General features: G+C 43.3%; 1 non-coding gene across 1 annotated transcript; it reads left to right on the top strand.

Moving 5' to 3' along the window:
• Window positions 1-12,015: 12,015 nt before the first annotated feature.
• LOC112939483 (small nucleolar RNA R71) lies at window positions 12,016-12,122 on the top strand. The gene has a single exon (XR_003243196.1). It is a non-coding gene; the product is annotated as a small nucleolar RNA R71 (small nucleolar RNA).
• The last annotated feature ends 960 nt before the right edge of the window (window positions 12,123-13,082 follow it).

Raw genomic sequence — 13,082 nt, 5'->3', positions numbered from 1 at the left:
CTTAGTGCTGCATCAATTAAGTTTGATCTACTAAGTCGTGCTTAGAACCATAATCTCTAGCCTGCTTCTTGATTGCCAATAAGGGTTTCATCGGGGTTTCAGAAGATGAGTTATCTGGACGTTGCATCAGCTCATAAGGATTGCATATACATATAAGTTGGATTTAGCCGATGACAACAAAGGTTTCACTGTTTAATCTAATCTTGTGGATTTCATGACATCGGACTTCCAGCCGATGTGTGCTTTAACCTTCAGATCAGTGTTTATTCTATCATATCAATGCTAGCCGATTGGTTTATATTGGACTATATTATTGTTATATTTTATTATCAGTAGCTGATTGCCTATATATCATTATTTACTAAAGTGTTAGAATCTACATTGGACGTATAGCCAATTGCTCAAAACCCTATCGCTATCGGCTGGTATCAGCATCGGCTATTATCGGCTATCGGCTGGAACTACTCCATCGGCTTGTTAGCCGATCGGCTGTTTTGTCTATTATTTGCAAATCTTGTCAGTTGCAGGATCAAACTGACTAGCACGCCTACATCTCACCAACCTTTGGACCTGCACTGGAGCTAAGCAGATCTCCCAGGCCAGTGTGTGTTTTTCGCATCAACACATGGCAAACATGATGATCAATTCATCCTCTCTTATAGTCCTAAGATCACCTCTAGGAAACAAAGTCATAGCGATCCATTTGTGTATAAGCCTAAGTATAGGATTATGGATGTCATTCATCCTAGGTTTCTTGCAAATTGGAGCACCAGAAATGTCTTCCCAAAATCTGTTTTTCTCGAACTCGGAAACTCCATTCCGAAGATCGATTTTACAGGTATCATGAAAACAAAGAAGTGTACTTAATCCTTTCGATGTAAGTGTGTACTCTTTATGGAAAAAGCGAAAGGAAATTCCATCTTCTATTTCTTTCAAAATGCACAGAAATTGCAAAGTAAGCAAACGAAAACCAAGCTCATCTACTACCGCAAATCTCTGCCATCCAACAGCTTTCCAAATGGTACGAAAGTCAACGTCCATACCTATCTTTTTCAGCAGTTCCAGATCGTATGCCCGCGTGTGAGCAAACATTCGGTCCTTCAGCATGTAGTAGGCTTGCATCTCCCGGTCACCGACAAGGTCGAGGTCGACGTCGTTCAAGAGGCGTGCTGGAACGTCAGCATCCTCCATCGGGACATCGGCAGATGAACGAGCACTAGACTTGTCATGACAACTTGATGGAGAGTCGGGCCCCTTCTTGGATAGAATGGACAATCGTCTCTTCATTCTGCACAAATGAGCAAGAACAGACTAACTCGGCTGGGGTTAGGATAGCAACATTTCTACCCGCCGTTTAGCTTCACCAAGGTAGCTTGTGTATGCAACTAAATGTTTGAATTTGAGGCAAACTTGCAAAGCTTTGAATGAGTTTTGATAGCAAAGTTTAGAGAGGGAGTGAAAATGAGTTGAGATGGAGTGGATTTCCCTCTCCCGGCCGGTTGGCTTAAATAGGGCGCCCACAACGGTCAAAATTGACATGTGGGCCCCATTAGCCGAGGACCAGCAAAAACTGGCAGCTGACCATTGCCTGGCCGGTTCAGCCGAACCCCTCGTGGGCCCAACCGGCCCCACTTTCGACCGCTGGCATCCAACGGCCAGTGTGGTCATGGCACAATGAATTTTCGTTGAAAATTTTGTTTTGTTTTGCTCTAAAATTCATTTGGAAGGAGTGCCTCAAAAGTCAAATCTAAATGCAGATTTTGAAAATTCAAACATGCATTGATACAAAAATCAGATTGACAGAAATAAATATGAAGATACATACCAATTTACTTGTTGGCGAGGGCCACATCATTTTGGGTCCGACGAGCAAGACCATACCTCCTCCGGTTTAGTTCGCGGATTTTCCACCCATCTCTAGAGGTGATGGAGTGGGCGTCTTTCGCTTCACTTGCCACACATTCATCTTAGGTGTAGGCAATGGCTTCTTCTGAGCCGTTTTCTCTGATTTCTTAGCCTGTGTATTGGGTTTTACCGGCGTCTTCCAATAACGGGACCCTAAATCATATTGTTACTGCTCCAATTTAGGTCAATGTTCGCCAATTTAGGCCATTTGGAGCAGGTCAATGAATCATCCCTAGAAGTATTATTTATATAGCAAATCGCGAGGGTTCAGGGTTAGGGTTTAGGGTGATCCCTTCTCCAAGAAGTTCTGCATGAACTTCACCAGGCTGTCCATCTTGGATGGCTCCACTTCGACCACTTGAATATTCTGCGGGTTTGTCCCGTATTTGATCCTCACCATGGAGCATTGCTCGGTCCTCAGCTGAAACTCAAATTTTTTTCTCCTTCCCATTGATACGGAAACGGATACTCCATGTTCCCACATCAATGTTGGCATCCGCGGTGCTAAGGAATGGACGCCCCAAAATGAGTGGCGTCTCCTCGTTAGACTCCATATCCAACACCACGAAGTCAACCGGGATGAAGAAATCACGTATCATGACCAGTACATCTTCCGCTATCCCAGCCGGGTAACGAACCGATGAATCGGCCAACTATAGGCGCATCGGTGCTGGTGCCAACACCGTGAAGTTGAGCTTGTCGAAGACTTCCTTGGGTATGACGCTCACGCTTACTCCAAGGTTGCAGAGGGCCTAATCGAATTTCTGTGTCCTGATCGAGCAGGTGATCGTGAGACACCCCAGATCCTTCTTCTTTTCTAGGAGCGTGTGGAGTATGGCATTGTTGCATTCCTCCGTCAGCTTGACCATCTCAATTGTCGGTAGTGGCCTTTTGTTGTTGAGGATGTCCTTAAGGTATCGTGCATATGTGGGCACTTGCATTGCATCCAGTAGCGACACGTGGATGTGGATCTTTTGGATCACCTCAACGAAACGAGCAAATTGCTCGTCTACTGACGGCTTCTTGTACCTCTAGGGGAATGGCAGCAACCTTGTGTCATAGTACTCCTACGGCACGGTCTTCTTTGGCTGAACTTCTTCTTTAGCCATGTTGCTACACGGTGCTTCCCTGTTGTTGCTACCAGTCCTTGCAATGTTAGGATATGGCGGATCACGAGTGGACTTACCTCCCCTCGTCGTGATCGCCTTAACATTTTCAACGGAGGGTTTGGGTTTCCCTGGAATCCTCTCAGACTCGTTTGCAGGAACTAAAGCAGCCAATTGCGCCAGCAGGGTTTCAATCATTTTATTGAAGCTAAGCTAGTTTTGAAATGCAGAAGCAAAACCTTCTAGCTTGACATTTATGTTTTCTAGGATCTTGTCATTAGCAGCCAGCTTTTTGCTAAGAGCGTCAATTGTTTTGGCTTGAGCAAAAATGAGATCCTTCAAGGAAGGCTGGTTAGAAAAGTTATCATTTTTTGACCGGGAAAAGTGGGGGAAACCCCCACGGTTAATTTTCATTTATATAGAGGAAAAAAAGAAACTGTACAGAAGAAGAAAATTACAAAGCATCAATCCATGATTGAAAAGAAGATCTGTCAGCTACTTTAAGCCTAGTTAAATGTAGGCTTAACTCTTCCCTCAAGTTCCCCTTCCAGCGAGAAATGGAAACACTGATGTTGTTAAAAATGAGATCATTTCTTTGTTTCCAGATCAACCAGTAGGCTACCAGAAAGATTTCCATAAAACAGGAATTTCGAAAACCATGTCTCTGATCCTGCACCATCTGATGAATGTCCAGGGTGGTATCCCATGAAAACCCAATTGAGTTCAAGTATGCAGATGCAAAAGAGCATTCGAAGAACAAATGTTCTCTTGTCTCTCTTACTCCCCTGGTGCAAAGATCGCAGGTCAGAGGCACATTTGGTGGCTTACTATGCTTTTTCTCAAGAAGATCCCTTGTATTCACTCTGTCTAAGAAAAATAGCCATCCAAATACCTTGATTTTCATGAAAACTTTACTTTTCCAGATCCAAGGCAAACACAAAGGGGTTTGAATTGACCAGAAAGACAACTTATAAAATTTTTGAGAAGAGTACACATCAGTCCCCCAAATGTAACTCCAAACATCAGCAGAAGAATTTGTATCTATTTGAGCAATGTCATCCAAAAATAATCTGTACTCATCATAAGCTTGAACTAAAAGTGGCAAGTAAAATTGTTCGTCTACATCTCTGTGTAAATGTTGCTGAACAGAATCATCCTTATGCCTGACAAAAGAGAAGAGAGTAGGATACACTTGTGCAAAGACCTTGCCATTGCACAGATCATGCCAAAGACTAACTGTTGATCCACTGTTAATGATTGGTCTGCTAAAACCCCTAAACAGAATTTCAAACTAAATTATATCCCTCCACCAAAAGGATCCACAAACATTGGCAGACTGAGGCAATTTGTCAGCGTAGTAGGAGCTCCACACCAGATTAACCCAAGGAATATGTATGTGCTTGTTAAAAAATTTTCCCAAATGCTTAAGGAGCATAGCCCTATTTTGCACTTTCAGATCAATGACACCCAATCCTCCTTTCTTCTTAGGCCTACACACCTTCCCCCAAGCAGCCAAAGATTTTTTGGTTGAAGTTAAATCCTTTCCTCTCCACAAAAAGTGTCTTCTTGCCCTATCTATATTTTCAATCACTGCCACAGGGAGTTGCAAGGAACACATGTAGTAAATGGGCATTGCTGACAAAACTGAATTAACAAGGGTGAGTCTATCCCCATAGGATAGAAAAGAAGAGGTGGCAACAAGTCTTCTTTCAATTCGATCAGTGAGAGGAGAAAAGTCCACAACCTTTGGTTTAGAGCAACTGAGAGGAAGTCCTAAATAGGTAAAAGGCAAAGTGCCCAAGGCACAACCAAATGTCTTTGCAAGAAAATCCGCTTTGTCCTCATCCAAATTTAGAGGAATCAAGCATGATTTTGAGAAATTTACTTTCAAACCTGTAGAAAGGGCCACAGTGTTCAACAGAGCTTTGAGGGCCAGAAGTTGTTTTCCAGAGGCTTGCATGAACAACAAAGTATCATCTGCATATTGAACAATTGGGAAATTTTGATCACCAATGATAGGAATGGAGAGCTTAAAGATTCCTCTCTGATGCCCTTTGTTAACAATGGACTGTAAAATATCTGCGCCAATAGCAAACAACAAAGGAGATAGAGGATCTCCTTGCCTCACTCCTCTCTTACAAGGGAAGAACTTTCCTGGGACTCCATTAAGAAGCACAGCTGATGAAGCTGTACTGAACAAGGTCTGAACCCACTCAGTCCATTTAGGAGGAAAGCCCATTGATGTCATAACTTGGAGCACCGCTGAATGTTCAATCATGTCAAAAGCTTTTTCAAAATCCAGCTTTAACAAAACAATTTCCCTCTTAGAATGTTTGCATTGATGCAAATATTCAAAAGCCCAACCCAAACAATCTTGAATTGTTTTAGTCTTGATAAACCCATACTGATTCTGATGGACCAACTGAACTATTTTGCCTTGCACTCTATTTGCCATTGCCTTTGAAATGATTTTCAATGAGTTATTCATCAAAGAAATAGGTCTATAATCATGTGCAAATTGGGGGAAGGCTTCTTTGGCAAAGAGTTATGAAAGAGTAATTCAGAGCATTCAGATTAGCTATACCAGCATGAAAATCTGCAAACAGTCTATAGAAATCCTGGGAAATAATTGGCCAACATTTTTTAAAGAAACATCCATTAAAACCATCCGACCCAGGAGCCTTATCTACTGGTAAATGGGTGTTAACAGTGAAATTTGGTAATTTGGTAATCGGCAAAGACGTCATCGGCTTAGAATTATTATCAGCTGCAGCATCTCGGAATCAGCCGATGGGAGTTATCAAGTCGCTAATAGTCGGATTCCTGCTATATTCGGTTAAGGAAATCAATCTACTAAAGGAAGCTTATCCCTAAGTGACCGAGTTTAAAGAGGATGCGGCATGGCAGTTTATCTATTAATTAGGAATAATTTGTTAGTTTCCTTTTATCTTTAGGAAAGTGTGTTTAGTGTCCGATAGGGACTTTATATTTTTCTTTTATCTTTAGGTTAGTTTTTTTTCTTGTCCGACAAGGACTTGTATCAACCCATGGGTATAAATATGTACACCCGGGGTCTATGTAATCTATCTCTACGATCAATACAATTCGGCGCATCGCCACCCTTTTTACTTCTACTTTTGTTTTTTACGTTCCGGCGGAACTTGGCACCCGACGCGGGGCTGCATCGTCTTTGATCTCCGGCGAAGGGATAAGTCCAATGTTCCGTCAGCCCAGGCAATTGTCTCATCTACATCGGCATCGTTCAAGGCTGCATCAGTACATTCGACCTCTTGGATTGCTCTGGTTTGGATGATATATTTGCCTACCTATTTATCATATGTCTCTATTAATCTAGTCTTAGCATATCAATTTAGCTCTATCGGCTGCTTCTCGTTTTAGGGTTTCTGCCGATATCGGCTAAATCGTGTTGCTAGATTAGATTAGCTCAGACATCTACCACCCTAAAAATCAGTCAACGGCTTGATTGTCTAGATATTATGTTTCTTTTCATACTTAGCGCTGCATCAGTTAAGTTTGATCTACTAAGTCGTGCTTAGAACCATAATCTCTAGCCTGCTTCTTGATTGCCAATAAGGGTTTCATCGGGGATTCAGCCGGTGAGTTATCTGGACGTTGCATCGGCTCATAAGGATTGCACATACATATAAGTTGGATTTCGCCGATGACAACAAAGGTTTCACTGTTTAATCTAATCTTGTGGATTTCATGACATCGGACCTCCAGCTGATGTGTGCTTTAACCTTCGGATCGATGCTTATTTATCATATCATTGCTAGCCGATTGGTTTATACTGGATTATATTGTTATTTTATTGCATCATCATCAGCCGATTGCCTTTATATCATTATCTACATTGGACATATAACCGATTGCTTAAACCCTATCGCTATCGGCTGGTATCGGCATTGGCTATTATTGGCTACCGGCTAGAACTACTCCATCGGCTTGTCAGCCGATCGGCTGTTTTGATCTGCTGTTTACATATCTTGTCAGTTGTAGGATCAAACTGACTGGCACGCCCGCATCTCATCAATCTTTGGACCTGCACAGGAGCTAAGCAGATCTCCCAGGCCGGTGTGTTTGATTTTTTTCGGTCAACAATGGGCTATAATGCTATCGATCTCTTGAGAGGAGAAAGGCAGCACTAAGTCATCCAAATCATCTCTTTTATCAAATAGTTCAGACAAATTGAAAAACATAGAGGGGGACTCTGAAACACCCAACCTGGATCTGTATGCTTCAAGAACAATGGCAGCTTTACCTTCATGATCAGTGACTTCAACTCCATCAGTAGAAGTAATCTGTGTGATTGTGTTTTTCCTAAACCTCTCAATGGCCATAGCATGGAAAAATTTGGTGTTTTCCCCACCAAATTGAGCCCAATTTTACCTGCATCTTTTCTTCCAGTAAGCATGCTTGTACTAAAGAAGAGTAACAACTTGTTTCTTAACAATATTTCTAAAAATGAGCTCCGGCACTGAAAGCAAACGACATTCTTCTACAATGTCCAAGAAGTGAATGACTTTGTGACAATTATCAATTAGCAAAGAGAGCTTTGAAAGCTGTTTACTCCAACATTTTAGATTTCTTCTGAGCTGTTTAAACTTGGCAGAAATAGCAAGAGCATTGTTATCATCATTCTGAACTGAATGCCAGGCATTGACCACTTGCTGGAGAAAACCATCATGCTGCACCCAGAAATTTTCAAATATGAAGACATTCTCTCTTGGGATGGAAGTCTGCACTTGAACCTTTAGTGGAACATGATCAGAGACATGCTTAGGCAGAGCCAAAGCCAGCGTGTTGGGGTATGTAATTGACCAATTTGGAGTAGTAAAAACCCAATCAAGCTGCTCCAGTAAGGGATTATCTTGCATGTTACTCCAAGTGAAAGATCTCCCCTTTAAAGGAACTTCAATCAGTCCCAGATTACTAATGAGATCATTAAACAGGAAGATATCATTCATATCACCACCCGGCCTGTTTCTGTTTTAAACTGATCTATAAAAGTTGAAATCACCCAAAAAGATCCAGTTTTCAGCAGAATCAATTTGAAGGTCATTCATCCAAGTAACAAACTCATCTCTTTGAGGCCCAGAGGATGGACAATAAACATTGACCAGGTGAAAAGAGTCAATATTGAAACTGGAAGAAAAATGCATGATAATAGAATGATCTGTTTGAGCCACTACATGGCCATTGAAATGAGCACTATTCCAGCCCACAAACAATCCCCCCGAGGCCCCCCTAGAAGGGGCAAAAGCGAACTTGTCAAAGCGTCTAGGGCAAAACTTTTTGACATAAGCCATATCAAAGACCTCTCTCTTAGTTTCCTGAAGACAAAAAAGAGAACAAGCGCTTTCCTCCACTTTCTGTCTAATAGCATTCCACTTTGCATCAGAGTTGATACCTCTAACATTCCAACACAAAAAATTCCAGTTTCTATGCAATCCATTCATTTAAAACAACGAATAAGAGATAGAGAAGTGGTAAATAACTAGTATATACCACAAAGACAATCACACAGGTGCAACCCCATATCCAAGGGACAAATCTGGGCCAGTGCATTATTACAATCCATAAAATTCTGGTCGCAACCAGATAAAGGACATGAAAAGTTTTCCCTATCATGGCAATTGAGTAGAAGTAGCAGCAGATCCACTCCCCATCCCAGCCGGAGTGGTCAGAACTTGAGTAGAAACTTCATTTTCCTTCAGCCCACAAAGATTAGTGCCCATAGTCTGCAACATCTGAATAGAGCATTCAATAGGAGGGCTCTCAGAGTCACTATTATCATCAGTCTCAAAGAACTCAGGAGGTAAAGGGTGGAGGGAGGAGATTATACCACTTTGTTCTGCCAGAAGCTTAAGCCTTTTAGCACTTTTCCCCCTGGGTTTACCAACCCCCTACTTGGGATCAGGAGACATGTAACCCCCTGTGAGCTTATTGATTCTGGAGTTTCTCCTACGATCAGTGTCCACAATTGCCACAATTTTAGCTTTAGTCTTTCTGGATTTCTTCAAAGATGGCAGGCAGGAAGAGGCACTTTGCTGGAATGGATCCTGAGGTAAAACTTGTTGTTCAGGGAGCACACAGGAAATGGGCTCAACCATTTCAGCATCTTCAATATGGGCCTCATTCATATACTCATGTCCCAAATCTCCCTCAGCCTGTTCAACCTCAGTTTCATTCCCAACCACCAGCAGAACAGCTGCTAAGAGGGCAAACTGAATAATATGGGTAACAGGGAAAGAGTAGGAAATAATTTGAAGCTCTTGGGATGGACCCACTGCCCTTGACCACTGAGGAGAAAGAGGCAACAGACTGAAAGCACTTGTAACTTGAGGTTTTGGCAAGTAATCTTCCCAGCTTGACAGAGCAGCATTCAGAGCGTTTAACATCTTCCAAAAAATGGATTAACCAGAAAGCGAGGCTATGTGAGTTGCTCAAGAGTAATTGAGCCCTGAGACTGCAGCATAACATTTTGATTTCCAGCCACCACAGAGACAGCACTAAGAGGCTGAGAATTTTGCTCAACAGCTGGAGCATCCTCTTCCATATTATCACCAAAAGCATCCACTTGTGGTGCCAGCAGCTGCACCGGATCAGGGATGGGAATATGATTCACTGGAGGTAAATCCTCATCCCCAGGCATAACATCAGGTAGTTCTTCATGGCATAGAAAGACTGAGACCGTCCAAGATCTTCCAACACCTCCGAAAGCAATGGCCCTTTTAACAACAATTCTTCTAGGGACCTCCAGAGTGGAAGAGTACAAAGCTTTTACCATTAATCTTCCCCTTACATTATCATCTAACTGAACTTTGATCACTTTCCCAAACAGAGAGACAGCTTTGTCAATAATAGCAGGAGTTTTGAAATCCAATGGGAAATCCAAAAACATTATCCATCCCTCTGAAGTGAAAGGGGAGTTGCGACAACTGGAAGTAAGGTCATGAGGAACAAAGCGAAGCATAAACTGATTATCCACTTCATAAGGACCCCCAGCTATTAGAGTGTCTCTAAGCAGAGCAGAAGCTACACGAACATACATGAACTCAATAGGGTGACGGCTAGCTTCTAACACATGATAGCCCAGCACATTCTGAACATAGTTAATCACCAGATGTCTGAAACCCTCATATTGCTCAGGAGTTGGTGGAGGTTCAATGCAAGCGACAGCCATACCTTCATTGCGCTTAGGGGGATCTTCCTGGAGGCAAAGATCAGCACGCTCAAGCTGATGATCCCAGGGCTCAAGGAGCTACAGCGTCGGAGGGAGAAAAAATGCAGGATCAAGGTTCACCACCGCCATTGGAGCACTCGGCGAAGAGGTCGAGAGCAAAAGAGGGACAGACTGCAACTGTTGAGAGGAAGAGGAAGGGCTTCCTTGATTTTTGAAGCAAATTATTTCTTTCCCTAAAACTGCCCTTTCCACAATAGACTTCTTAGCCGCAGGCATAGAATCCTTTTTGGGCCTCCAGACTTGGGCCTTCTTTTTGTTCCAACAGGCTAAAGCCCGGTGATCCAATTTGTGACAGGAAGCACATCTGACCCTATTAACACATTCAAATTCCCGATGGCCATGCATCAAGCAACGATCACAAAAAGAAGGGATCATAGGGCGTTTCAAAATTGCCATATCCTGATTAGCGGCCTTGAAAGGCGGATCACTAACCCCTGATCACGGGCCGGAGCTTTGCCGGCGGCGATCTCCGGAAATCGAAGACGATCAAAGACTGATTTAACAGGAACAACATTCAAGGACTCAGCATTGGAAATCGGACCCTTTGAAGAACCAGTTGTAGGGCGCTTGAAATTGCTAGACTTATTAACAGTTGAAACCTTTGGAGGATTAATCAACTTAGCAGTAGAAACTTTAGAAAGATTAAGCAACTTGGAAGAAGAAACTTTAGGAGGATTAATCGGCTTAACAGCAATAATAGTCTTAATAGAACTTTTTCAAGAATGGCTATGAAGAGAATCAAACTTCTTAGATTTCCTGGAGACTAGGGTCCATTCCGAATTCTGTTCAGCGCACTAGAGCATCCATTCTTTCTGCCAATTAGGGCCACCATCTCTCCAAAGATGGAACCGGGCATGAAAATCTTTGCAAATAAAAGAACGAAGATTATAGATCCAAATACCCACGGCCTTAGAGCAAACCAAAAATGAGTAACTCCGGTCCTTTTGATGACAAACAAATAGATCACCCGGAGAACCACCGATACAAGCTCTTAGGGCAATCCCAACAGATGAAGAGCACAATCGAAAAGAAGCCCGAGGAAAATCGACCACAAGCCGAAAAGGCCGACGGGAGAAGAAACGAGAGAAATGCACAGGAGAAGAGAACCTGCAGAAGACTTCATCACGAATCCGATCACCAGGGGTGAAGTCCCATCCCCCTAGAGGAGGCGGTGTAACCATGGTCGAAATCAGAGGACTCCATGGATCGCCTCAGGAATCGCCCGCACAAACCGGAGCTCCATCGACAGTTTTGCTGTTTTATTGCCAAAAAAGTTACCATTATTGTTGCTTCCTTGGAAATATGAGCGGGGCTGTTCCACCCTTGACCTCCTTGTGGACGGAACCCGTTGTTGTCGTTGCCCATGTACATCGTTTCCTCACGGGTTTCTGGGCAGTCGTTCCCAAAATGACCCGTGCTGCCGCAGACCTCACACTGACGTGTGAGTCCAAGGCCTTAACGGTGCCCTAGGGCTTCTTCTCGTGGTCATCCAAATGTTTCATAAGGAGGTCGAGCTATGCAACGAGCATCTCCGTCTCCTTGACGATGTGCATTCCTCGCTGACGGGTCTGGAGTCGTTCTTCGCTCCAGCCCATGTTAGAGACCATCTTCTCAATCAGATCGACGGCTCCTCTGACCGTCTTAGAGAAGAAGGCTCTTCCAGCTGCCACGTCTAGGTGGTCGCGGGACGTGGGAGTGAGCCCGTTGTAAAAGCTCTGGAGTATCAGCCATTCGTCCATCCCATGATGCGGGCAGGCAGCCACGTACTCCTGGAGTCGTTCCCATGCTTTGGGGATTAACTCGTCCCTTGTCTGCTGGAATACCGAAATTTTCCCGCGAAGGGCGTTGGTTTTGCCCATCGGGAAGAATTTGGACAAAAATGTCGTAGAGCACATGTCCCAAGTATTGATAGTAGCACGGTTGGCATAGGACCACTGCTTCACCTTCCCTAGAAGGGAGAAGGGAAATAGCCGGATCCTGACGGCATCCGGACTGACACCTTTCACGGTGTACGTGCTACATATCTCCAGGAACTGTTGCAGGTGCACACTGGCATTTTCATTAGGCTTGCCGCAGAACGAGCTAGCCTGCGCCATCGTGATGAGGCTCGACTTCAGATCGAAATCTGTGTCTCCCAAGTTGATTTGTGGCCCAATGAGCACGTTTTCAGCTGAGGGGGCAGCGAACTCGCGAATGGTCTTCTCGGCCATTGTCTTGAAGCTCGGTGATGCTGGGATGGCTAGTTTCTTTGTCGGAAGAGTTTTTTGCGGAGCGACGACTCGCGTCTTAACGCTCTGGAAGAAAACTTCTGGATTTTCTTTGATGTTTCCCGGCAAATTGAAACCAGTCATACACTACCCTGTTTTTACAACAAAAGTGAAAACAACCAAGATTAGCCTGCAAAGGACAGTGACTATACGGAGGTAAATATAAAGTATTAGCTTATAGTAATCTTTTTTATAAATCTTCCCTGGCAACGGCGCTAGAAATGTGTGTTGGTATTTCTTAACGACATTACTAGAAATATAATTCCCAGCAATGGCACAGAAACACTCTTGGTATATTATGGTTACAGATTTCATCCGCAAGCGCACTGATATACCATTGTAGCATTTCACCCGAGAGTATTCTATGGGTATCGTATTTGTTTAATCCCGTGGAAAAATTATAATAGAGAACCAAGCGAGTATTTATATGTTACTTCTAATAATCAAAATCTAAGCAGGGGTTAGTTCAATTCAAAAGGGTAGGGTGACACTAAGCATAAGCATTCACTATTCTCATACATATTGATTCTAGGCTAA

Source organism: Oryza sativa, chromosome 6 (assembly GCF_034140825.1).
Source record: "Oryza sativa Japonica Group chromosome 6, ASM3414082v1".
NCBI classification, from domain to species: Eukaryota; Viridiplantae; Streptophyta; class Magnoliopsida; order Poales; family Poaceae; genus Oryza; species Oryza sativa.
This window is presented reverse-complemented; position numbering and strand designations above follow the sequence as displayed.